Below are 12038 nucleotides of genomic sequence, written 5' to 3' on the forward strand. Positions count from 1 at the left end.
TTAATCTCAAATGGCTAGAAACCAGAAGATCGATTTCGTCGCTGTCTTTTTTGCTTAATATTATCAGGGGGAAATTGACTGTTGCTCTCTTCTAGAAATGATTAACTTTTCGATCCGGACCAGGTCTTTAGTTAATAAATATCCGTACCATTTGTATAGGTTCTGAACAAATTATGCCTGCAATGCTCCTATTGCTCGCTCTCTTCATGAACCCACTGAGATCCCGAATTATATTGAATTCGATTTTACACTATCTAAGTTATGTTTTTCTGCTCAATTAAACTGCCTATTGTAATTTAATTTTTTAATAACGATATTTTTATAGTATTAAGTGAGTAAAAAAAATTTTAATTTAACTTAATTTTCTTTTTTGTTAAATTTATTTTTGTAGTAAGTAGTCAGTAAGAGTCCCATTCCGACCATGGAGCTCTTGGCTTCGAGCACTGCGTCAGTCGTAGACGGCCGTAGTTCTTCGAGCTGATTAGCTGCTTCCCAGCCCGGAAGGAAATGGTCCGTCACGGCAGAGCCCGCATACCGTGGTAAGCTACCGACCTTGCCTGGGCATCGGAGGGCACCGTTCGCGATTGGTTATTTAGGCACTACCAGTCATGCAGCTCTCGGAACGGGTATCTCAACACCTTAGCTTGAAGTGTTGACAAGATTATACCGCCTTAACTCGGTCGACAGTGCCTTGTTTTGGTTGGGCTCCAAAAGAATATGCATACAAGCAGATTGAGTTTCTGTTATGTTAAAACCACTTGCACGTGGGACCAAACCCCAAATGCGGAATGACACACAGCCACGACAAGCGAATGTAAAATTATCAGATCTCAGACTCATGAGCATATTCTGTTGCACTGTTAGGTACTTTCGCTCAGTCTATTTTCGTTGAGTTACCTCATAACTAACAGGCTAAGGTGTGGTATTTAGTCGCCTCTAACGACAGGCATCCGATACCTCTGGCAAATTCAAACCCCTTAACCCGCGGGGGTAAGCGAAACTTACTTTAAGTATTGAGCAATAAATGTAGTATTGTTTGGGAGGTTGAATTAGTTTTAAAGGTGACACACAGATGGCGCTATTTATCACTTTATCGCGTTGGCAATACTGAATATATATTCATGACAAAGCCCCATCCTTAGGCTTTGTTTATCAGTATCTGTCATTTCGCTGAAGTATAAACAACGCAGTGTTTTCGTGCTCCGAGTATGTCAACTTTCGTGCCGTCGAAACGCAATTTGCGGGAAGCTTTGCTTTTCTGCTTCAATTTGAAAAAAAAATACAGCCCAAGCCCGTGAATTGCTGCAGGAGGCCTACCCAGACCATACTCCGTCGATTTCAACATGTGAGTACTGGTTTCGACGATTCAAAAGTGGTGATTTTCACACCGAAGACAAGGAGCGTCTTGGCCAGCCCAAAAAGTTCGAGGACGCGGAATTGGGGGAATTGGTAAACGAGGACTCGTGCCAAACCCAAGAAGAGCTTGCTGAATCATTGGGCGTTGATAAATCAACCGTTTGCAAGCGTCTAAAAGCGATGGGAATGATCCAAAAGCAAGGACATTGGGTCCCGTACGAGTTGAAGCTGCGCGACGTCGAACGGCGATTTTTTACGTGCGAATTGCTGATCGAGCGACAAAATCGGAAGGGTTTTTTGCATCGGGTGGTGACTGGCGACGAAAAATGGATCCACTACGATAACCCAAAACGCAAAAAATCATGGGGTTTGCCCGGTCACGCATCAACGTCGACGGCCAAGCAGAATATTCACGGCAAGAAAATCATGCTCTGCATTTGGTGGGATCAGGTCGGCGTCGTATATTTTGAGCTGCTCCAACCGGGCGAAACAATCACGGGGGATCGTTACCGACTGCAATTGATGCGTTTAAGCCGGGCATTGAAAGAAAAACGGCCGGAAACGGTAAAAAGGCACGACAAGGTTATTTTGCAACATGACAACGCTCGGCCGCATGTTGCTCAACCTGTCAAAAAATACCTTGGAACGCTTGGCTGGGAAGTGTTACCCCACCCGCCGTATAGTCCAGATATAGCTCCCTCCGATTATCATTTGTTCCGGCATATGAGTCTCGATTTGGCGGACCAGCGGTTCTCCTCGTACGAGGCTACCAAAATATGGGTTGAGTCATGGATAGCCAAGCAGCGGCCAGAATTTTGGAGAAACGGCATCCGGAAATTGCCCGAAAGATGGGCGAAAGTTGTAGCTAGCGATGGCCAATACTTCGAATAAAATATTTTGTACCGTTTTTTCACAATAAAGCCCCAAATCTTCGAAAAAAACCTTTAAAACTAGTTCAACCTCCATAATACAACAATTATGTATTTATATTATATTATTGTATTATGTATTTATATGTATATTGTATTTGTATTCTAGAAAATAAACAACGGTAGCAAATATTAAATTATTGTATAAATAAGAGATAACATGATAAATGCACAATCCTGTTCAAAAGCCAAAATCTGGCTCTGTAATAAACGTGAAAGATATATTTGTTTAAAAACGCTCGAGCGCGACAACAAAATAAATATTTAAATAAGAAAACCGATCCATATAAAAATAAGTTTGCCAACTCATTGCGCCACTATACACCCCCATCCCATTACACCTCCCCTGCCATGCTTCACAGTTGGTATAAGATTTTCTTTTTCGAGCGCAGTAGCGCTCTTACGCCACACTAGTTTTCTTCCTTTAATGCCAAATATGCAATATTTGCTTTCATCCGAAAAAAGAACTCGTTTCCAAAATTCTGGAGGCTTGTTAACATATTCGATGCAAAATCCATGCGTTTCTGTTAATATTGTGCATGTACGGTTTTCTACGTGCTACACGTAAGTATTTTACGTACAGTATCGTCGTGCTCATGCTTGCCAAAGGAATTTGAAATGTTTTTACATATTTGAGAAGCCGTAATTCGAGGATTATTTTTCACTGATTGCAATATGGTTCGTTTTTCACGTACGGTCAGCTTCCTAGGTCGACCAGAACGAGGCTTTGACACAATTGAACCAGTTGTATTGTATGTTTGCACAACATACTGCACAGAAGAGTGGCTTCTTCCTATGATTTTCCCAATTTCGTGTAAAAATTTGCCTTCATATCTAAGTTTTAGTATAATTTTTTTCTCGCCAACTTTAACTTCTTTAAAATAACTTAAAAGTAATGTAGTCACAGCAAAATTAATCACAAACTAAACTAAAACCATTATTGGGTATGAATATGCCACTACATACTGCTGGGTATCCCTGTTTTCATATGTACAGTTAGTAACATAAATAAGTATACAGGAATTGTTTGACGCTAACGCTTTCCTTAATATGTAATCAAAATATTTTACACATGGTAATTGTGTACTGGGATAAGCTTTCATATGCGCCTTAATTTAGCTGTAGCTATTAAAAGGAAATAATTAAAGTGAGTATAAAAATTTAGAGAAGTACGTTTGGTATTAATTTTTGCGACATTTTTAGTAATGGCACCAAGAGACCGCCGTAACCGAATAGGTTGGTGCGTGACTACCATTCGGAATTCACAGAGAGAACGTCGGTTCGAATCCCGATGAAACACCAAAATTAAGAAAAACATTTTCCTAATAGCGGTCGCCCCTCGGGAGGCAATGGCAAACCTCTGAGTGTATTTCTGCCATGAAAAAGCTCCTCATAAAAATATCTGCCGTTCGGAGTCGGCTTAAAACTGTAGGTCCCTCCATTTGTGGAACAACAGCAAGACGCACACCACAAATAGGAGGAGAATCTCGGCCAAACACCCAAAAAGGTTGTACGCGCCAATTATATATACATAGGATACCAAGAGGAAAAAAAGAGGTGATTTAAAAAAACTAATTATAAAATATCACAAGGAAGATAAATCATTGCGAGAAATCGGTCGTTTAATAGATACGAGTTTTGCTACAGTTCCAAATATTGTGAATAAATATAAAAGTGCGGGAAGCACAACTAATAAAGAGCGTTGTGGGCGTCCGCCGCTCTTAAGTCCCAGAGAAAAAAGCTTAGTCGTACGGAAAATCAGGACAAGCCCCAAAACAGGTGCCCCTAAATTGAAATCTGAAGTTGAAAATGAGCCTGGAAAACAATTTAGCACCCAAACTATTCGCCGGGTTTTGCATGGGCGCAATGTTTGAAAAAACCCCTTCGTGAGTAGTGCCAATCGGAGTAAACTGATTTCATTCGCAAAAGATCATGAAAAATATGACCAAACGTTTTCAAACCAAGTCATATTTTCTGATGAGTGTAAGTTCAGTATCTGTGGATCTGATGGCCGTGAAAAAGTTTGGAGAAAAGTAAACGCGGAATTGGATCCAAACAATATGACCGGCACTGTGAAGCATGGAGGTATGATGGTTTGGGGATGTATGGCTGCGAACAGGGTTGGAAACTTGGTATTTATCCAAAATATTATGGACCGATATGGTTATTTAACTATTTAAAAAAATTATTTAAAATAAAGCGCTACAAAATTAGGTCTTGGAGGAACGTTTATCTTCCAGCAGGATAATGACTCTAAGCACACATCCAACATTGAACGAGAGTGGCTGTTATACAATGTGCGAAAACAGCTGAAAACACCGCCATAGTCCCCGGATTTTAAGCGGCAAATACATTAACGTCCAATTGGAAATAAGGAACAACTGAAAAACGTGTAGAACCGTAAACTGAGTCAGCGATTGTAAATGGGGCTTCAATGTATTCATATGCTTGTAAAATAGTAAAATATACTCCTAGTAATATAGTGAAGAATAACACAGGCCTGCGAAATTTAACTTTTTTCAGTTTCTAGAATGGCTGTACTTGTTTCTTGTAGTTTTTTATGCGCTGAAAACGAATCTGACCTTCAGAATGCTCCATCATGTCAGGATTTTTGGTAAATGAAGCCTGAAAGGTCAAAAAATGGCCATTTTAGCCATTTTTGATAATTTTTTTTTGGGATAGAAAATTTTTTTTTCAATTTTCGACGAAAAGGTCGCATAGTACAACTCTTTAGCTTTAAAACCCATTTTTTTAAATTATTGTACGATTTTTTAAAAAAAAGTTATGACATTTTGAAATTAACAGTTTCAGTTACGCCAATAGACGTTATACCCAACGTATACGTAACTGAAACTGTTAATTTCAAAATGTCATAACTTTTTTTTAAAAAATCGTACAATAATTTAAAAAAATGGGTTTTAAAGCTAAAGAGTTGTACTATGCAACCTTTTCGTCGAAAATTGAAAAAAAAAAAATTTCTATCCCAAAAAAAATTATCAAAAATGGCTAAAATGGCCATTTTTTGACCTTTTAGGCTTCATTTACCAAAAATCCTGACGTGATGGAGCATTTTGAAGGTCAGATTCGTTTTCAGCGCATAAAAAACTACAAGAAACAAGTACAGCCATTCTAGAAACTCACCCTCGCAGGACTGTGTAATCCTTGTGTGGCTTGAGAATGATTACCTTCATAAAGGTGAATGGAATAAAATACCACCAGCTGTAATTGAAAACTTGGTGAAATCAATGCCATCACGACTTAAAGCGATTGTAAAGACTAATGGTTATCCTTCCAAATACTAGGATTTGATTTTAATTATGTTTTTGATTTCACAAATTAATAATATGATGAACTGTATACTTACTTTTGAGACATGAATTTTTATAAAGCTTAATATAAAAAGCTATAATGTTGATCCTTTTTAAAATTTTGTATTTCATTCATGTCAATAAAATACAATTTTGTTATAACTTAGGTTGTTTGAAGGAATCGATTGGGGGAAAATTGAAAACGTGTCCAGTGTATACTTACTTCTGTTATTAACTGTATGTAGGGAAACTTTTTCTGCTTCGTTGAAGTGAAGTTTTTTATTTTTGTTTTGTAAAATTTAATTTTTAAAGATGTACTAATTAAAAAATGTATAGAAGTTGTAGAAAAATTACTGACTAAACACTTTTCATAAAAGTTTGAAATGTTTTAGTTTTTTTTACAATGAATTTTTTAATATGTTGCTTTCATTTCTTTGTGTACGGATACTTTTTCTGGCAAGTGTATGAATATTGTTGCAATAGCGAAGTTTCGCGAACCGACCGAAAACAATAGCGAACGAGAGGCTAAAGCAAAATATGAGTTATGTAGCTCTTGGGTCACACTTTCTGAGTCTACAGTTAGATGAGTTAGACGAATACGACAGGTGACTAGTAACCTGCTGCTAAAACAGAACTCGCCAGAAGATACGAGCTGTCAGAGTTAGAAATTATTAGAGATATTAAGCACATGTACGCATATAAACCGAGATGCGTTCGTACAGTATGGTATTTTCTGAGCATATTAAGTATTATTGGAATGCTTCAGCAAAAAATTTTTTGAAAATTGTTGTTCAATGCCAAATATTTTTACCCGGGCTTAGGCTAGGTTAAATGGCTGCCCTTGCTTAGGGGCCACTTGGACAAATATTCAAAAATTCGTCCGTTGTGATACCATACAGGGGAAAAGAGAAGGAAGGGAAGAAGGGACTGTGAGATTAGGGGATGATGACCATGCACTTACGACGGCGCCGACGGTGGCTAATTTACGTTCGTTATTAGCCGCATAAAGCTACTGATGTACTTGACCAATTGCTTGATATTTAAACCCGCTATATTCGCAGTTGTAGCGAAAAAGTGAGATCCCAGATGGGTAAATCTTTGCCAGACGAGAGCAGGACAGCTGAGAAGAAGGTGCTGAGATGATTCCACTTCATCCTCCAGACAGCTTCTGTAGAAGGACTTGAGGCAATCCCAAGTCTCACCTCATGGACCCCTAACGCACAATGTCCGGTAAGGATACCCCCCAAATTCGAGAGCTGCGGCTTTGTTAGCCTTCGGAGTGATCTACGCGTGGCCTGAAGGATCTCGTGACTTTGCACATTTGCGCACTAGCCCAGCGCTCGCTGAGTTGACGCGAGGCGCATCTTTCCAGGAACAGACTACAGGTTCTCAAGGGAACCCCAATCCTCTCATTCTGCGACGAAACAGTCTACAAAGTTCTCTGTCTAGCCAGCTCATCAGCCCAGCAGTTTCCCTCTATGCCGCTGTGACCGGGAACCCAAATGAGCCTGATATCGAAGTGTTGGGATGCAATCGAGTGAGAAACCAGACATTCCTCGACCAATTTCGAACACACAAACAACGATCCCAAGGCCCCAATTGCCGCATGCCTGTTGGAGTAAATATATACTTCCTTAACGATAATTACCGAAGTGAGCAACCAATCCACTGCTTCTTTAATTGCGGCTACCTCCGCTTGTAGCACACTACAATGGTCCGGAAGCCTGAATATGAGCTTGAGTGTCCGTAGCTTAAGTCTAGCTTATGGCCCGAACTCCTTAATTTGATTGCGCGGCGTGCAGCGGTAGTTTTTCGTACAATGTTCACGGGATAACGTTAAGCGCCAGAGTAGGAGTGGTACGGGCCCCTCCACTGATTCCAGGGTAGACCTTTGTACCCTCTCCAGCTTCTTAACTGATGCCATCCTTTCTAGCGAGTTCCACCAGACAAGGACTCAGTATATCAAGATTGGTTTTATAATCGTGTTATAAGTCAAAAAGTGGCATCAGACGAGAGACCCAATCTTTTGCCGATAGTGCCCCTGCAACCATACAAGGTGGCTGCTGCCTTTCTAATTTTCTCCTCAATGTTCGGCTTCTACGTTAGACCTCTGTCAAGGATAAGTCCAAGGTACTTCACCCTGTCAGAGCGCACCAACGGAGAACAACTCTAGATATCTTTTATTTCCTCGTAATAAGACGAGCTCCGTCTGCAGAGCATTTATAACCCTGCATCAATTCCGTGAGAGTATCTAAACACTTATGTGCCTCTGAAAATAAGTGCCACGTCATCCGCGTAAGCAATCACCTTGCAGCCCCTTCTCTCCAGCTCCTCCAGCAAGTTGTTAAGTTCGACAATCCAGAGTAGTGGCGAGAGAACACCGCCTAAGGGAGCGCCTCTGTTTACTTGCCGGTGGAGAGAGGTACCACTCCACTCTGCCGCGACCGTTCTATCGGAAAGCATTCTGGGGATAAGCCTAATAAGTTTGATTGAGACTCCAGTATGTATGTTGAGCATACGATAAACGCCCCCGTGGAATTTCACATCTTATGTGCAGATCAATCAGCCTCTCAAGAGCTTTCAGCAGAAGCGAGGAGAGACTGATTGGTCTAATATCCTTAGGGGCTGCATGTGAGATAATACCTGCCTTGGGTATGAAAGTAGCTCTCACAGCCCTCCAAGATCTGGGTATGTAGCTTCTATCTGTGCCGCTGGCTTTGATAGGGAGAAGCCAACAACATGATACCTCAGCGGATCTCTGCAGTTGAGCAGGTATAATGGCATCGGGTCCAGGTAACTTGAAGGACTTGAAAGATTCAATCGCCGAAACCATGCGTCGCTTATTCAGCCAGCGGCTTTGGGTGTGTGGCGTGCTACTTACACTATCCCAGCCGATATTGCCCGAGTCCGGATTTGTCGGAAAATGGGCGTGGTCCAACACCTCGAGCCGTCTCTCAGATACCCATAGGTTTGGAACTGCTCGAGAGAATACGTCTGAAACTCGCGGACTCATGACACCTTCCACGCTTTCGCAGAATCGCCTCCATGAGTCACACTTCGCATTCTTAATTTAGGACTTGTAGATTCCTAGTCCCATTTTGTACAGCTCCCATCCCGAGGGAGACATAATTATTCTGGCTCTATTAAAGAGCCGCCTACATGAAGCCATAATTTCCTTGAGTTCGGCTATCCACCAATGCGGGTTTTCTCTTTTAGGTGGCGGTCTTAGCTGGGTGGGCATTTAGCAGAATCAGCGCTTGCCGAAAAGGTACCTCGGACTTCTCGGACTTCTCCGCCTTAACCACCTTCCGGCCGCTATTCAAGACTCGAACGTATAGTCGTCTCTAAGTGATCCCACGGTTATCTGTGCCAAAGTAGGGAGGCCGTGCTAGTTTTGCGACGAGTTTGGAACATACTCCGAGGCCCGTCAGGGCTTTATCGGGACGGGGGCAGTAGCCTACCAGCCATTTCTACTGAGTTTTACCCCTACGTACTCAGGTGGCAGAATGCCGCAACCACCAGCTCAGGGATCAACGATCAAATCCGGATAATAAAAGCGTAGCCAAAGTGAATGCAGGATCATCACCATTCAGGTTTGAAGGACGTTAAGGCCGCAGATCAATTGGCATTACCCAGGGTGCACCACGGTGAGGCGATCTGCCCTACACCACTTTTACCCGGGCTTACGTGGACGTCTTATTACATACTATAAAAGTATTCCCACTGCTGTAGAAGGTTCGCATGATTTTCAAACTTAACTCTTAACTCATCTGAGTCAATAGACTACACTGTTACGAATTTTGTTACGCTAAAATCCAAATAAAATCTCTCACAATAATTCCTCTGAGTTCGAACACTTGATTGTCAAATAAAAGTCACAAACTAACACTTACAACTGAATAAATATTTATATGAATACTTTATTACTTATCGCTTACATGTTTAACTTACGACTGAATACCCCATGCGCATGCACCGCCGTTTATAAACATGTGCTTAAAAATTATTGTAATTTTTTGATTTGAAGCTCATATCATCTGGCGAGTTTTGGAAAAAATTGGGTATAAAGGTTTTGTGTAATAAACCATTGGCTGATATTATAAATGGAATTGTTCGAACACTTTTTTGTTTCCATGCGCGTTTTATTTCTTGTGTAAGTTCAATGTAAAGGGTGATTTTTTAGCTATTATCTTTTTAAACAGTTGGTTTAAACATCTGACGCACGTTTCGTGTTTTGTTTCACTGTCAAACATCTTCAGTTTGGTTTATAATTTAACCTTAAGTCTTACAAACGAACAACGCTTGCAAATCATTGAATTTTATTATAAAAATTCGTGTTCTGTGAAGAAAGTTTATCGCGCACTTCTTCCATTTTATGGTCAGTTTAATCGACCCACTGAAGCGGCTATTCGAGCAATTGTGACTAAATTTAAAACCAAATTTACATTATTGGACATCAAACCACCAACACGCTTACGTAGAGTGCGAACTGAAGAAAATATTGCAGCTGTATCGGCCATCAATTATCGATTCGTCGCCGTTCGCAACAATTGGGCCTCGGGGACCATTTGAAGCGCAGTCGCGGTCAACATTTGCATAAAATAATCTTCAAAGATTAAATTAGAAGGACTGTACTATCGATTTAAATAAAAATTTCAAGCATTTTTCTGAATTTTACGTGTGTTTTTTCGAAAAACTTTCTATAGCTCTTAAAAAACCACCCCTTTTTTCTCTATTTTGTCTGTATATTTCCTGTGTATATTTGCATCACTTGGGGTGCTAATTTCAATAATGAAGGTGGTTTTATTGGATTTGTTAATAAATGTTATATCTGGTCTATTGTTAATTGTGGTTTTGTCTGTATGTATTGCTATGTCACAGTATATTTCATTTTCTATTATATTGCATGGTGTGTATTTATAAAATGGTTCCTCGTTTTCCAGCAGTTGTAATTTGTTTGCTATCTTTTGGTGTTGAATTTTTTCGACTGTACCTATATTATGCCTTTCTGTGTAATCAGTATTGGCAAGTACAAGACATCCTGTGATTATGTGGTATATCGTTTCTGCGTGTATTTGGCATCTGCGGAATTTATCATCTGAGACGTTGGGATCTTTCAAAATGTATTTTTGGTAATTTTTTGTGAGGATAACATGATCATGAATGGCGATCGCAAATCCTCTAGTTTGAGGATAAAGTTCTCCTTTTTGTAGCCGGGTGTAGCTGTTCTTCTGGTCAATATTTTTGTCCCGCATTATGCGTAAGAGTCTACCGTGTAGCTCTTTCTGTGCCCACATTGCTTTTTTTCGTCTATTGTTGTACATGTTATTATATGGCCTGTGTGGTGAAGGTTTAGTGGGAAAAAGTCTGCTATAGCTATTGCTGTATGTAGGTTCGATTTTTGGTTTGCGAAAAATTGTTTGAGATTATTTATTTCATTGTTGTGCAGATTGTGAATGTTTATAACGCCTCTTCCTCCTTCTGTTCTTGGTATTGTAATTCATTGTATGCATGATTTTGGATGTAGCTTTCTATATCTTGTCATCTGTTCTAGGTATTGTAATTCATTGTATGCATGATTTTGGATGTAGCTTTCTATATCTTGTCATCTGTTCTAGTTGCTATTTCTACGTTGTTGAGATCTGTGTTAGACCAACATATGATCCCAAATGAGTATGATAGTATGGGTATGGCATATGTATTTATAATTATGATACGATATTTGGAATTCAAATATGTTTTAAGGATTTATTTGAGGCGTTTTTCATATTGTGTTGCGAGTTTTTTTTAATAGTTGTGTGGTCTAGTTTGATGCTTTGTTGCAAACCCTAATATTTATATGTTCCTTTTTCTTGTAAATTGTCCATGGTTTGATTACCAATTTTTTCTGTTTGTGGTTCTACCCATCTTCCTCTATCCACGTGTTGTGCTTTACATTATTTATTCCGAATTGCATTGTTGAAAATTCTTCTGTGATATTAAGAAGGTTCTTTAACTGGGCCTGTGTCGACGCATATAGTTTAACGTCATCCATATGTAGTAAATTCTTTATTCTGTGTTTTGTAGCTTTTTCGTGTTTAATATTAAATCCATATGTTGTGTTGTTAAGTGTGTTAGACAATGGAGAGCCTCCCTGGAATATGGCTTTTCGTGTTGTTCTATAATGGTTAACTTTTGGTACCCAAAAATTCTGAATATTGTCTACTCCGGGACATTTCCAGTTGTGTGTTTTATTGATTATTTCGGTTAGTTGTTCTGTTGATACTTCTAATATATGTTATTTTTATGTTGTAGATATTTCCGCCTCTTTTCTTCCTCATGCATCCAATGTGCTGTGTTGTCTGCTGAGTTGGTGTTGACCACGTTTCCTTCCAATAAAGAGTGATTTCTTCCTCCGTTGGTGGATTTATATCAGCAGCAGTTATTTTATTTATATGCTTATAGA

Source organism: Anastrepha ludens, chromosome X, assembly GCF_028408465.1.
Source record: "Anastrepha ludens isolate Willacy chromosome X, idAnaLude1.1, whole genome shotgun sequence".
NCBI lineage: Eukaryota > Metazoa > Arthropoda > Insecta > Diptera > Tephritidae > Anastrepha > Anastrepha ludens.